The following is a 12,502-nucleotide window of genomic DNA, read 5'->3' on the forward strand; positions in this document are numbered from 1 at the left end:
CCTGACTCTAGGTCCCCCCGCGCAAGGGGCTGAATATCGTCCCTTACCAACAAGGTCACCCCACCCCCTGTGCCCGTCAGTCTGTCCTTACGATAGCACGTGTATCCTTGAATATTCATTTCCCAGGCCCTGTTCACTTGAAGCCACGTCTCAGTTATCCCCACAATATTGTATCTGCCAATTTCCAAAAGAGCCGCAAGCTCATCCATCTTATGTCTAATGCTTCATGCATTCATGTATAGTATTTTTAATTTGTTACTGCTCTCACGCTTCCCATCAACCCTTATTTCACTCAACCTTACAGCATGATGCCTTTTCGAGTTTTCTGCCTCATTGATACAGTTGTCTTTCTTGACTTCTCTTGTTCTAACTTTCCCTTCAATTTCCTTTTTAAACATCCAGCTTGTCCCCTCCCCCCCGCTACTTAGTTTAAATGTAGCGGTGTTGCAGTAGGTCCCTAACCTATTAAGGTGCAAGCCGTCTCTCTTGTAGAATTTATGTTTACCACAAAATATAACCCAGTGATCCAAGAACTTGAATCCTTGCTTCCTGCACCAGTTCCCCAACCACACGTTCAAGTCCATTATCTCCCTGTTTCTGGCCACTCTAGCCTGAGGAACTGGAAGCAAACCGGAGATAACCACCTTGGACATCCTGCTTTTCAGCCTTCTTCCTAGTTCTCCGAAGTCTCGCTGTAGTATGTTCCTCCTCTTCTTCCCGACATGATTTGTGCCGACATGTAACACCACCTCTGGCTCTTCACCCTCATGCTTGAGGATTTCCTGCACTCTGTCCGCGATGTCTTTCACTCTAGCACCAGGAAAGCACACACCATCCTTAAATCCCGTCTGCTGCCACAAAAACCCCGGTCAGTTCCTCTCACGATGGAGTCCCCTATTACCACGGCTCTGTGCGATGTCCGACTCTTCCGCTCTGCCTCTGCGGCAACTTTTGATTGACAATCTTGGCCGCCTTGCAAACTGGCAGTGTCATCAGTCTCTGCTTCCAAAAGCTTCAACTTGTTCCTGACAGGTACTTCTCCCGGGGTCTCTTGCACCTGTCTCCTCTCTGCCTTCCTCATCATTTGCTCTCTTCTGCTCTCTTCTGGCATGATTGGTGTAATAACATCGCTGAAGGTCTTGTCCAGAAAGATCTCGTTCTCTCGGATGAGCCTAAGGTCTTCAAGTTCTTTCGTCAGCACTGCAATATGCTCGGTCAATTGCTGAATGTGCACATACTTTCCACACATATACGAGCCAGACATACCAGAGTCGTTGACCTCCCACATCAAACACGTAGCACACTAAACCAGCTGGACAGTCATGTCTTCACCCTCTTCAACTGTGGTGTAATCACTTCACTCAACCTCCTTGTCAAAGAGTCCTGAGCTGAAGCCTCACTCCTCGATCTAAACTTCCTTAGACCCTCTTTTTGTGGCACGTCTATGGACTCTTAATTAAGGTTAGAGGAGGAGGGAGGGAGGGAGACCCTACTTTGTAGGACCTGGGGTTTAGAACACACCCACTCTTATAGTAATCATTTACCTTCCCGACCAGCTTTGCGCTCCGTCTGAACTTCCGCCCAGCTCCCGCCGCTCTCTGTTGCGAAAAGACTGTTGGCGTCGTCATGGCAGATTTCTGACAATTGCATCCATACGTCTGACTTCTTAGGCACCTTTTAAAATCCTTTAAATATTAATGCATCAATGAAACTGGGTAAGTGTCAAATCTGTTGAACAGGGATTGTTGGTGTAGGGGTGTTTATTGAGGGATTGTTGTTGAATTATGTCTCATAGCCAGTCTGTCCGTATGACATGATCATGATAATAACATATTATCATTCTGCATCTTGAAAGACACGTACCTCAGCTTTGGCATTCTACAGTACAAATGAGATTGTCTCATAGCATTGGATCACCAGTTCAACATATTGACAGAACCACACTTCATTGCCAATATGCAAAATGAGCTTCCTGAAATCTTCTACCTGGTAGATTACAGCAGTATGCAGTAATAGCGCTACCAGCATACACAAATCTTAGTACAGTCATAGTTCATAAGATTCCAATCCCACGCACTCTTGCTCATCTATTCCAAAACACAGGGCATTCTTCTTCAAGACTGAGGAGAAAGAAAGAGATACATGATGAGCAAGCAGGTAGAGAACAATCAAAACTAAACACTGGGCAGACAATGTGAGCTGGAATTGCAACTACAAGTACCAGCAAAGGTTTCTAAAACCTGAGCTGCACCAAAATCAGACAAAGAATTCCTGATCATGGTGCTATAATACGAAGAAACAGAAACCAACTCAGATCAGTGAAAGGAATACCAGTGAGGTATGTTGGCAGTGAGGATGATTTTGCACTGATGTTGCCTGATAGAGACTAGCAACAAGACAACTGAGTTTCAATCTGTCTAACATATCCTTGGTAACTGTCCAGGTAAGTACTATAGAACTATCCCTCTGATTCTCACTCAGATTTGTACAGATCTGCTACGAAGGACTGTATGAACAACACTTTGAAACACAAAAGCAATTCAGAAAAAAATCAGTACAATTATGAGCACAATTTGTGTCTCAATTGCTCTCAAAGTGAAACAACATTACAAATTATTCTTCAATAAAGTACTCCATATGATCAAACATATTTAAGTGGAATAATTAGGTAATAGCTATTCTTAAAATGAAACCCTGGACGAATATAACCTCTATTTCCTAAATCAAGGATTCATGGAAATTCTTAGAATTTTATCTAATTTTCTGGTGAGTCTTTAGCTCTTGCTGAAGTTGTGTTTACAAAGCACATACCACAAAGTAAAATTCTGTGAGTATTACTATATCATCTCTTAATGTGTTTCAAAGCAATTCCTTTACTATGCCAGACAGAAGATGCTCTACAAACCTATACCTTAATATCTAGAGTCTAATATAAAAAAATAGTTTCCTTAAAGGTCTTGTGCCCTTGGTTAAATCAAATTGTCAACTCAATGGACAAATGAGATGAGATACAGATTTTCCTGCACCTTTTACGTAGCTGCAGTAGGTGAAGGGTCTGCCCCAAGCATAACATTTGCTAGTTAGAATGCTAGCTATTCATTTCAGTGAATCAACTGCAGTAAAGGAATACGTCCCAACATTCTGCAGAACAAAGTAAAACTACCATTCTGTGATTGCAGACAATCCGGTGTTTAGAAAGATGGTCACACTTGTGAGAGAAACTTTTCTTCATATGGAGATGAGATTGGAAGAGGGAAATGTTGAGTGAATGGGATCCTGTGTCCTCAAAAGAGTAGCTTTTAATGAAAGAGTTTATGGAATATCGGTTAAAGGATTATGATGATATTCATGACTAAATCAGACCAATAACATGTTTCAAATAGATTATTATCTTTAGATGAATAAAGTGTAAGAAACGAAGAAAAGCCCAGGTTATGCAAGTTTATATGACAAAGACACAGTGGACCACACAGTGCAAAGTTTGTATTGCACATTGGGTTTTCAGTCTTTATATGATGGTACTAATGGAATATCATTGTCCCATTATCTAGTTTATGGTTATACTTTTAAAACAATATCCGTTACTTTTACATTATCTTTTAGATATCCTTCATTTATTCAGCGCACATTCAAAGATATTATATTTTGTTACTTTGCTAAATTTTGTTATACTGTCTGAGGTAGATGTGTTGTTAAAGACAATGTTTCTTCAGAGTTTTAGCTAATTGTTTTGCTGTACTGATTTAGGGGTGGCAGTGATGCAGCTCTAATGCACTGGACTACAGCCTCAAACTGATGTGTGGGGGCTATGGATTCTAATTCCCTCAATGGCAGGTGATGAAAATCTGAATTCCATAAAGTCTGGAATTAAATGCTTGCCTATTGGCAATCATGTAACCTTTATTGGTTTGTCGAGCATAAGCCCTTCATCACATTTCTCACTTTCTCCAAACCTTTATTGGTTGTTGTAAAAACCTATTTGCTTCAGTAATGCATTAGGAAAGAATCTCTGCTGTCTCTACCTGGTCTGACTGAATTTGACTCCAAGCCAACGGCAATATGGTTGATTCTGTAACCTCCCTCTGAAAAGACCTGAAATTTGCAAACCAATTAAGTCAAGGACAGCAATGTTCCTATTTCATAAAAGAATAAAATAAAATTTATTATTGAGCAAAAAGACTTCTACTTCCTTATTTCAGTTCATTGCTTTAAGAAAAGCCATTACGGTAAAATTGGATATTATTCCAAATAGTTTCTGAGTACTAAATGACGGTGACAAGGGTGAGATTTCTGCATTGACATCATTACAATGTAATCAAAGCCCAAACTGTAAAACAAAACATTATCTCTATTGACTTAATATCTGTTATGATAGTTAATCATCCAAAATAGGTCAATTTTAAATTTAATTCTTAGTCTCTGTATTGTTGACACCTTGTTTGTATGAGGCTGTCTGCATCATTTATTCGTCATAGGGTAGGTTTGTTGTCACTGTCCCTTTTTGGGTAGACATTTACAGGGTATACTTGGCCTGATACTATAGAGGAAAAGCATTTGCTAATCAAATACTGAGAGGCTACTGTCTTAAACAACATGAAGGTTGTTGAACATTGCAATTAGGTACAAGTTACACTAATATGATAGGCATTGTACAGAGAGTGTTGAGAGGATCTGGATGGTGGGTCTTGCTCCTTTGAGATACTTATTGTTCCTCCAAATGATATAATCATGAGTGGGTGATGATTAAGGCACACGTTGGTGTTATTCCTTTCAGAATCATACATCATTATACGACAGTTTCCATGTGGTAGCTAATCTCAGCCAGATGATGACAGGGTACTGCAATTGACTTCAATGTGTTTGTTCTAAAGGCAGTGAAAATAAAACAGCCAAGATCCCATTTTTGTTTGATATTTAATGACACTTTACTGGCAAGTCTTATCTTTCTGAATGTTGGGTGAAAGCAGGGTCAGGCTCAATTATGACAGCGCTTCAGTGATCAAGTCTCTGTTGGTACTTCCTGTGTTCACAACCATGAATGGAAATGAGAAATAAAAATCCAGTAGTTGTGGAAAAATGTCCATCAGGAAAATTAATCAAAGATGAATGTTGTGTCTGATGTCATGCAGTGAGGTATACTGATGATCTGCAACTATCACATTGCGATACATTAAAGATGACTAAAAAGAGGTGTATGCATATCTGGGCTCAACCTGAACAATTCCAATGCACTGTTGTACAATTCTCTCAATGTGTCATGGTGTAAGGGGATAGTTATCTGTAAGATGGAGACCGAGAGCTTTGTATCATTACATCACATGCCAAGGTATGATGATGATATCATGGCCACGTCCATTAAAAGTATATTACACATCTGCTATAGACATAACACAATAATGCAATGTGGAATATGGTCTATTGTCAGGCACATTGTTCCAAACTGGATGATTAAGGATACTAAATTAGATGGGCGAGAAACATTTTGTTTGATTTACTTTGGGAATGCAGGTGTACTTTTCAACAGATGAAATAAGTTACATGAACTCTATGAAAGATTACAGGTAAGTTTTTCAGTCGTGCTTTCCTATAACTGCAGGTCTGTTGTTTATCACTTTAAAACAAAATGCACGTTTTGGATCTGCTGTGTTACAAAATTACTCTCTACTCTTTCTCTTTTCAAATATAAAAAAAATTTCCACATGTCTATTAGTAAAAATAGTACTTGTTTAATTTGTGAATGTAATTCAGAATTTGTTTCGAATGCAGCAAAAAAAGGCATTTTTTGTTTTGAAAAGATTGCATGTTTCAATCATTCTGTTTGGGTGCATTTGCAACACAAGTCTTCTCTTGTGCAGATATGCTTATTATAAATTCAAATTCAGTGTAAATTTTGGAAGGAAACAGTGTTAAACGTTGTTCACAAATTTGACTTCCTTTTTCTTTAGACCTTTCACTTTCTTTTGTTAATCAGTTAACGGGGTTAATTTTCACTTGATTTGGAGATGCCAGTGTTGGACGAGGGTGTACAAAGTTAAAAATCTCACAACACCAGGTTATAGTGCAACAGGTTTATTTGGAAGCACTAACTTTCGGAGTGCCGCTCCTTCAGCAGGTGGTACCTGATGACCACCTGATGAAGGAGTGACGCTCCGAAAGCTAGTGCTTCCAACTAAACCTGTTGGACTATAAACTGGTGTGTGATTTTTAATTTTCACTTGTTGGGTGAGGAAGAGAGTAGGTTTAAAACTGTCACTTATGGATCATCTGACTAATATGGCCGCCTGACTTTAATTCCTTTAATTAAAGGGAACGTATTTAGGATTATTAACAGACTGTAGAGGTTAACTCGTTTCCTGCCTAGTCAGTGAAAACTAAATTCCTCTCAATTGTGTAATGAACTCATTATTTCATTGTTCCTATTGCACTTCAATTGTATAATATCTAGTTTGTAAACAGAAAAAAATGCATTGAGTACATAAAAGGAAATTTCGTGCTTTTGATCATATTTTCTACCAAGTTTCTTTCTTTCCCCTTTCTCTAGTGAATGTTGACTGCTTGCCAGATTTTGGTTGCACATGTTCCAGTCATTCTCCAGGACCATGTCCAGTTGGTTATTGCTTATCTGTGAATAAGGGAAATGAAGACATTTTTGATTCCTTGACCATTTTTGGCCAATCACTTACAGCTGGATAAAACCTTTTTGCAATTCAATGTTAGTTGGATTAAATACATCTGGTTCAACATCTACTAGAAAGTTTGCCTCAAGCATGGATTCTGACTGAGATGTACCAATTGGAGTACCAATTGGAGATTGAACCTGAGTTAAACCCCATGCACATGGCTCAGCCACTCACTGAATAGTTTGCTGAATCATCTTAAGACTGAAGCTGCCTCATTTTGGTTTGTCAGCTGTAAAGTCTGGTGCAACCCTTGTGTGGTCATGCAAAGATCCCTTTACATTGGTATTTGGTGTCAGCCTTGATTCAATAGCACCATTTTCCTCTTCTAATCTGAAGCCATTTCAACAGTGAGTACATCATCTCAGGGAACATTTCAAGGCTTCATTCTCAGAGGTGGTAACAGAACTTTGAACTAAAAGACTGCTGTCTCAGTTGTATGCTCAAGATCCCTTGCAGTATTTGATGAAGCACATAGGAGGTAAGTGTAGTCAATGCTTCTCCCTCAAAAAGGTCACCATATCAATGATCTTTCAGATAATTTAACTCTTTATTGTTTTTAAGGTCACGCTGTATGCAAATTGGCTGTAGTGTTGTTATTGTTTACAATTAAAATTACTTCTTTAGTTGTAAAGCACCTTGGGTGAGCAGGAAAGCTACTTTCTAAATACCAGTTCTTCCTCTGCTTAATTAAGTTTTCTGCAGTCATCCTTAAGAATTTGCAATGAACTCTTTTAATATAACTTATTAAAAGTCTTAACAAGTATGTCCAGCTCCTGCTGGGGCCTAGCAACAATGGTGTAGTGTTGTATTTCTTTATTTTAACACCACACCTGCTCCAATCCACTATACTTGAACCACATTATAACTACCTATCCCCACAGTGTTACCACATGTAACAGGCAATGTCTCAGTCATAAGTACACTTTGAATTAGATTTTTTAATGCAGCTTCACTTATACCATTTAAGAATGTGGGTGTTAAGAAAACCACCTGGTCTAACTGTAAATGAAAAGTACAGTAGGCAAGTAGTCTTAGGAGCCACAACCATTTTGTTTGCAGTTGTGAGACTCATGACTTGTTAAGACAGCTGGTATTTTACGGTTTCCTTTTGTAATAGTGAACAAGATAAAGTGTATATTGGCTTGAGGATGAGGATTAACTGGCCAATTATTATTAAGGAATACGTTATGGGCTATTGAAAAGCATTGCTCATACTTTTTTTAAATGATGTTTCATTTAACTAGACTCATTCTTCATTATTTTTAGCAGATCCCAGTTTGAAAATAAACCTATGTAATTTGAAACTTTCATTATAAGTCTATAGTTAATGGACAGTTAAGGTAATTATATAACAGTCAGCTGTTTCAGTTATATTAATACACAAGTAAACAGTGTTTTCTATGAGAATAATATTTATCATGAAGGAATGTCTTCTAATTGCCTCAATGTTAGCAACAAAATTTTAAAGTAGTCACATGATAATGTGTTTTAGATTTTTGTAAATGATTTATATAACTTCATCAAAATCTAACAAACATCAAGTTTTTTTATGATGAAGGATACCAAAAGTATATTTAACATAATTTTGTTCCGGAACCTATTGTAATTGAGACACATATTACAGTGTACAGTCTTATGAGTCTTTATTTGTACAAATGAGCATCATATCTTGACAACTTAGCTGATTCTTTGTTTTATTTCCTAATCCTTTTCCATTTACAATTCCACTCAGTCCCCTGGCCCCTTGCTAGAGGGTGTGTGCAACCAATTGCTGAAACATCTGTGAGTGATCCCAAGATTCATTCTTGAATTTGAAGAACATTTATTTGACACTTGATTATACAAGGCTGGGAATTACTGTTTGAGAAAATGTCTGCAAGACCTTTATCACTGGATGCGCCACGTAAGTGCCCTAAACTCAGTGTGCTACCAGCTTTTGTTACTAATTTTCTAAAGTACTAGTTTTGTTTCTTTCATTGTTTTCAATTTTCAAAGTAGAAAAACTTGAGCAGGTACATAGAGTTTACCTTCATGAAATATGAATAGTTTTGTGAAAGTTAGGTTTTGTTTAGTAAAGGGTGACAAATGAATCTAAATTTGTGCTTTCAGTATTTTAGCAAAGACCTCCATTCTGCAGTGCTCCACATGTACAGAAAGATATCCTAGTAGCGTTACAGGGGAGAAATTTAGAAAAAAAATCAACCTGATGATGGAGGAGGTATCACACTCGAATATAAAGTTAGGAAATGGTAGAGAGAGTTCCAGTGTGAAGACCCTTAATGGCAGAAAGTTGGCAGTAATGATGGAGGGGAGGGAGGTGAGAGGAGAGCAAGGGTTAACCTAATGTATAAAAATTGCACAATGCAAGCAGAAAAATATGAAAAAGTACAATTTATATACCATGGACAGTTAATTAAGAGGTACTCAGAACTGAATCACAAGTCCCACAGAAATATCAGATTTTGAGAAATCATCTTCCAAAGGCATGAAAGTGAGGCAAAATATAGGAATGTTTTAAAATCCAGTAAGTTATTTGTAAAAGTTGGATAATCTGAAAATTAAGTATCCCATAAAAACATCAATGTAAATTCAAGTATTAATTTATTTTATCATCAGAACTGTAAAGTAAATAGCTGGTGAAGTCAGAATAACTGAACTCCATTTCAAGTTTTTTTTCCGGTGAAGTTGTTACAACAATGGTTTTAACATTTGAAACATATCCAGTTGCAGTTGGTGTCATCAGTATTACTGTTGAAACAAGAGGACAATTACCTAATCAGACCAATAGAGGTCACCCTTTACACTTTATAAGATTAAAATGGCACTTGGAGAAGCTTGCACAATTTACATACCTCGGGCTTTGTTCATCATTTTGCCAGATCTTAAGTCATTTGTATGTTTTGGGAAATGTTCCCACCATTACTTATTTTCTAAAGATACTGGCCTTTATTTGTCATGACACTTGCAATCCCTCTGATATTTTGCCCAAGAAATTATTCTACACCATCCATAGTTCTTAGATCACAACTGAGCCAGCTAGCGATCGTACCTAATTTTTGTGTGAAAGCACTTTTCAAACTGAGAACTGGCTAATGGTGAGGTAAAAGAAATATTAGTTGTATATCTTTTTTTGTACAAAGTAGTTAATCCCTCTTGCAGTTGAGCTGAAATCCTCAAACTCAGCACAGTTTGGTAATATAAAGTCAGAAGTGGGGATATTTGCTGATGATTGTACAACATTCAGCTTGATTTGAGAATTCTTAGATACTGAAGCATTCCATGGTCAAATGCAGCAAGACCTGGACAATATCTAGGTTTGGACTGACAGGCAGGAAGTAACATTTGTGTCGGCAAGGAGCATCAAAAACTAAAGAGAAACCATTGCCACGTGATATTCTGTGGCATTACCATTGCTGAATCCCCATTACCAACATCCTAGGAGTTACCATTCAGTGGAAACTGAACTGATCTGGCCGAATAAATACAGTGGCTATAAAAACAGGTCAGACGCTAGAATCTTGCAGTGAAGTACCTCATCGCCTGATTCTCCAAAGCTTGTCCACCATCTTGAAAGGAGAAAGTGAGGACTGCAGCTGCTGGAGATCAGAGTCGAAGAGTGTGGTGCTGGAAAAGCACAGCCAGCATCCAAGGAACAGGAGAATCGATGTTCTGGGCATAAGTTCTTGAGCTAATGCTCGAAACACGATTCTCCTGCTCCTTGGATGCTGCCTGACCGGCTGTGCTTTTCCACCACCACACTCTTTGATATCATCTACAAGTGAGTAGTGTGATGAAATATTCCCCACTTATCTGAGAGATTTCAGTTCCAAGAACATTCGGGAAGCTTGATATCATGCAGGAAAAAGCAGTCCATTTGATCGGCCCGCTGACCACTATCTTCTGTATTCACTTCCTTCACCACCAAAGGATGGTGGCAGCAGCATGCATCATGGAGAAGATACAGAGCAAAATTTACTGATGTTCCTTAGAAAGCAACTCCCAAACCCACTTCAGGAAGGACAAGGACACCAAATGTTTGGGAACACCACTATCTATTAAGTTATTCTCCAACCCATTCATGACATGGAAATATATCACCATTCCTTCACTGTCACTGGGTCAAATCCTGATGTTCCCTCCCTAATGTCATCATGGGTCTACCTACACTACATGGACTGCAGCAGTTCAAGAGGGCAGCTTGCTTCCACCTTCCAAGGGACATTAGGGATGGCCAATAATTGCAGGCCCAGCAAATGAAGCCCACATTCCCTGAATGAATAAACTAAACATCAAAACTGGACCAACTGATCTATGTGGTCCTGTCCAGGGGTTCCAAAATTAAGAATTTACTTCAAGACAGTAGTTATTTCTTCCAAGTGAATTCTGCACATGAATCCATGTTTAATTCAGACTCAGAACAACAAAACAGCAGGTGGATGGGAACACCATTAGTTTTAAGTCATGCATCATCCCACCTCCGTATGGTATTCAGTCATGTCTCTGGATCAAATTCCTAGGAGCACACGCACGAAATGGCCTTCAGCAGTTTGAAGGCAGGAAGAAGACTCACTACCACCTTTTCAAGGGTAAACATGATAAGCAATAACATTCAGACTTTCCACAGACACCAATATCCAGAGAAAGTTTTACATAAAAGAATTTAGTTCAATGCAAATAAGATTCTTCGTAAGTACTGTGTTGTATTCCAGAGTGGGTGCATTTTATCAGAACTGTTGTTTAGCTTTTCAGCACACATAAGTTTAACTAATTTTACAGATTAACTCAGAAGTAATATTTATTTGATTACCATTGATTGTAGGCAGATAAGGTAATACATGCTATTATACTGATCAAGGTCAGCATGTAATAATTTGAATTTGGCAGCAATTGAAGGGTTCCACACCTTCGCAATAATTGTCTCAATTAAAAAAGACTGAGAATAAAGAATGCTGGGATGCAAGCTTACCCACAGCTGTGAAATGGAAAGGTTAGCATTGTGGATAAAATTCTTTGTCACGCTGAAGAGATGGTTGAGGTTGTTTATTGGTGCAAAAGACAAATTGAGAGAACAGTTGGGAAACAGAACAAATACCCAACACATACAGATTAAGTTAATAGGTTAAAGACTTGAATGCTTAGTGGAAAGCTGTTTGATATGTCAGCTTGGCTCAGTTGGCTCCAATTAGATGATTGTGGGTTTAACTTCAATAAAAACGCAAACATATAATCCAGCCTGACACTTTGGTGCAGTATTGAGGGACAGTTGTATTGTTGGATGGGCTCTCAAACCACAATATTGTGTGCTCATATGGATAGAAAAGATCCCATGGCACTCTGCGAAAATGCACAGTAGAGTTGCCCTGGTCAGTGTTTATGCTACAAACACTGTCATCAAAACAGATCATCAGGTAATTTTCTTTCACCCCTCTTTGAGAGACCTGATGTGTGAATTGGCTGCCATATTTACCTACACTGTATGCTTTGGAGCATCGTGATAGGATAATAGAAAATAGAAAATCGTTTGATAGTAAAAAAAAGATTATATCAATAGGGTAATGACAATATAAAGAATTGAAGAAAATGTAAAAATCTAACTTAAAAATAACCCATACAAAACAAAATGAGTAAATGGGAAAAATTAAACAAAATTAGAAACCCAGCAAGTCTGAAATGAAAAGAAAGTGCTGGCAACAAACAATCGGATTACCAGCCCTTAAAGCAGTAAAGATCAATGTTCCATCTCTAGAGACAGAAACCTCATTTTCACCAGACTGTGTTCTGATAAAAAAATCTGTACTTGAAATGCCAATTTGTCTTTCCTT

At 38.2% G+C, this 12,502-nt stretch overlaps 1 long non-coding RNA gene across 2 annotated transcripts in view; it reads left to right on the forward strand.

Moving 5' to 3' along the window:
- The window catches only part of LOC122556307, a 32,328-nt gene that overhangs the window by 9,095 nt on the left and 10,731 nt on the right, over positions 1–12,502 (forward strand). For both annotated transcript variants that reach the window (XR_006313497.1, XR_006313498.1), the window contains exons 3-4: positions 6,542–7,158; positions 8,413–8,583. This is a non-coding gene — a long non-coding RNA (uncharacterized LOC122556307). The remainder of the gene's footprint in view (positions 1–6,541; positions 7,159–8,412; positions 8,584–12,502) is intronic.

The sequence above is a fragment of the Chiloscyllium plagiosum genome, chromosome 13, assembly GCF_004010195.1.
Source record: "Chiloscyllium plagiosum isolate BGI_BamShark_2017 chromosome 13, ASM401019v2, whole genome shotgun sequence".
Classification (NCBI taxonomy): Eukaryota; Metazoa; Chordata; class Chondrichthyes; order Orectolobiformes; family Hemiscylliidae; genus Chiloscyllium; species Chiloscyllium plagiosum.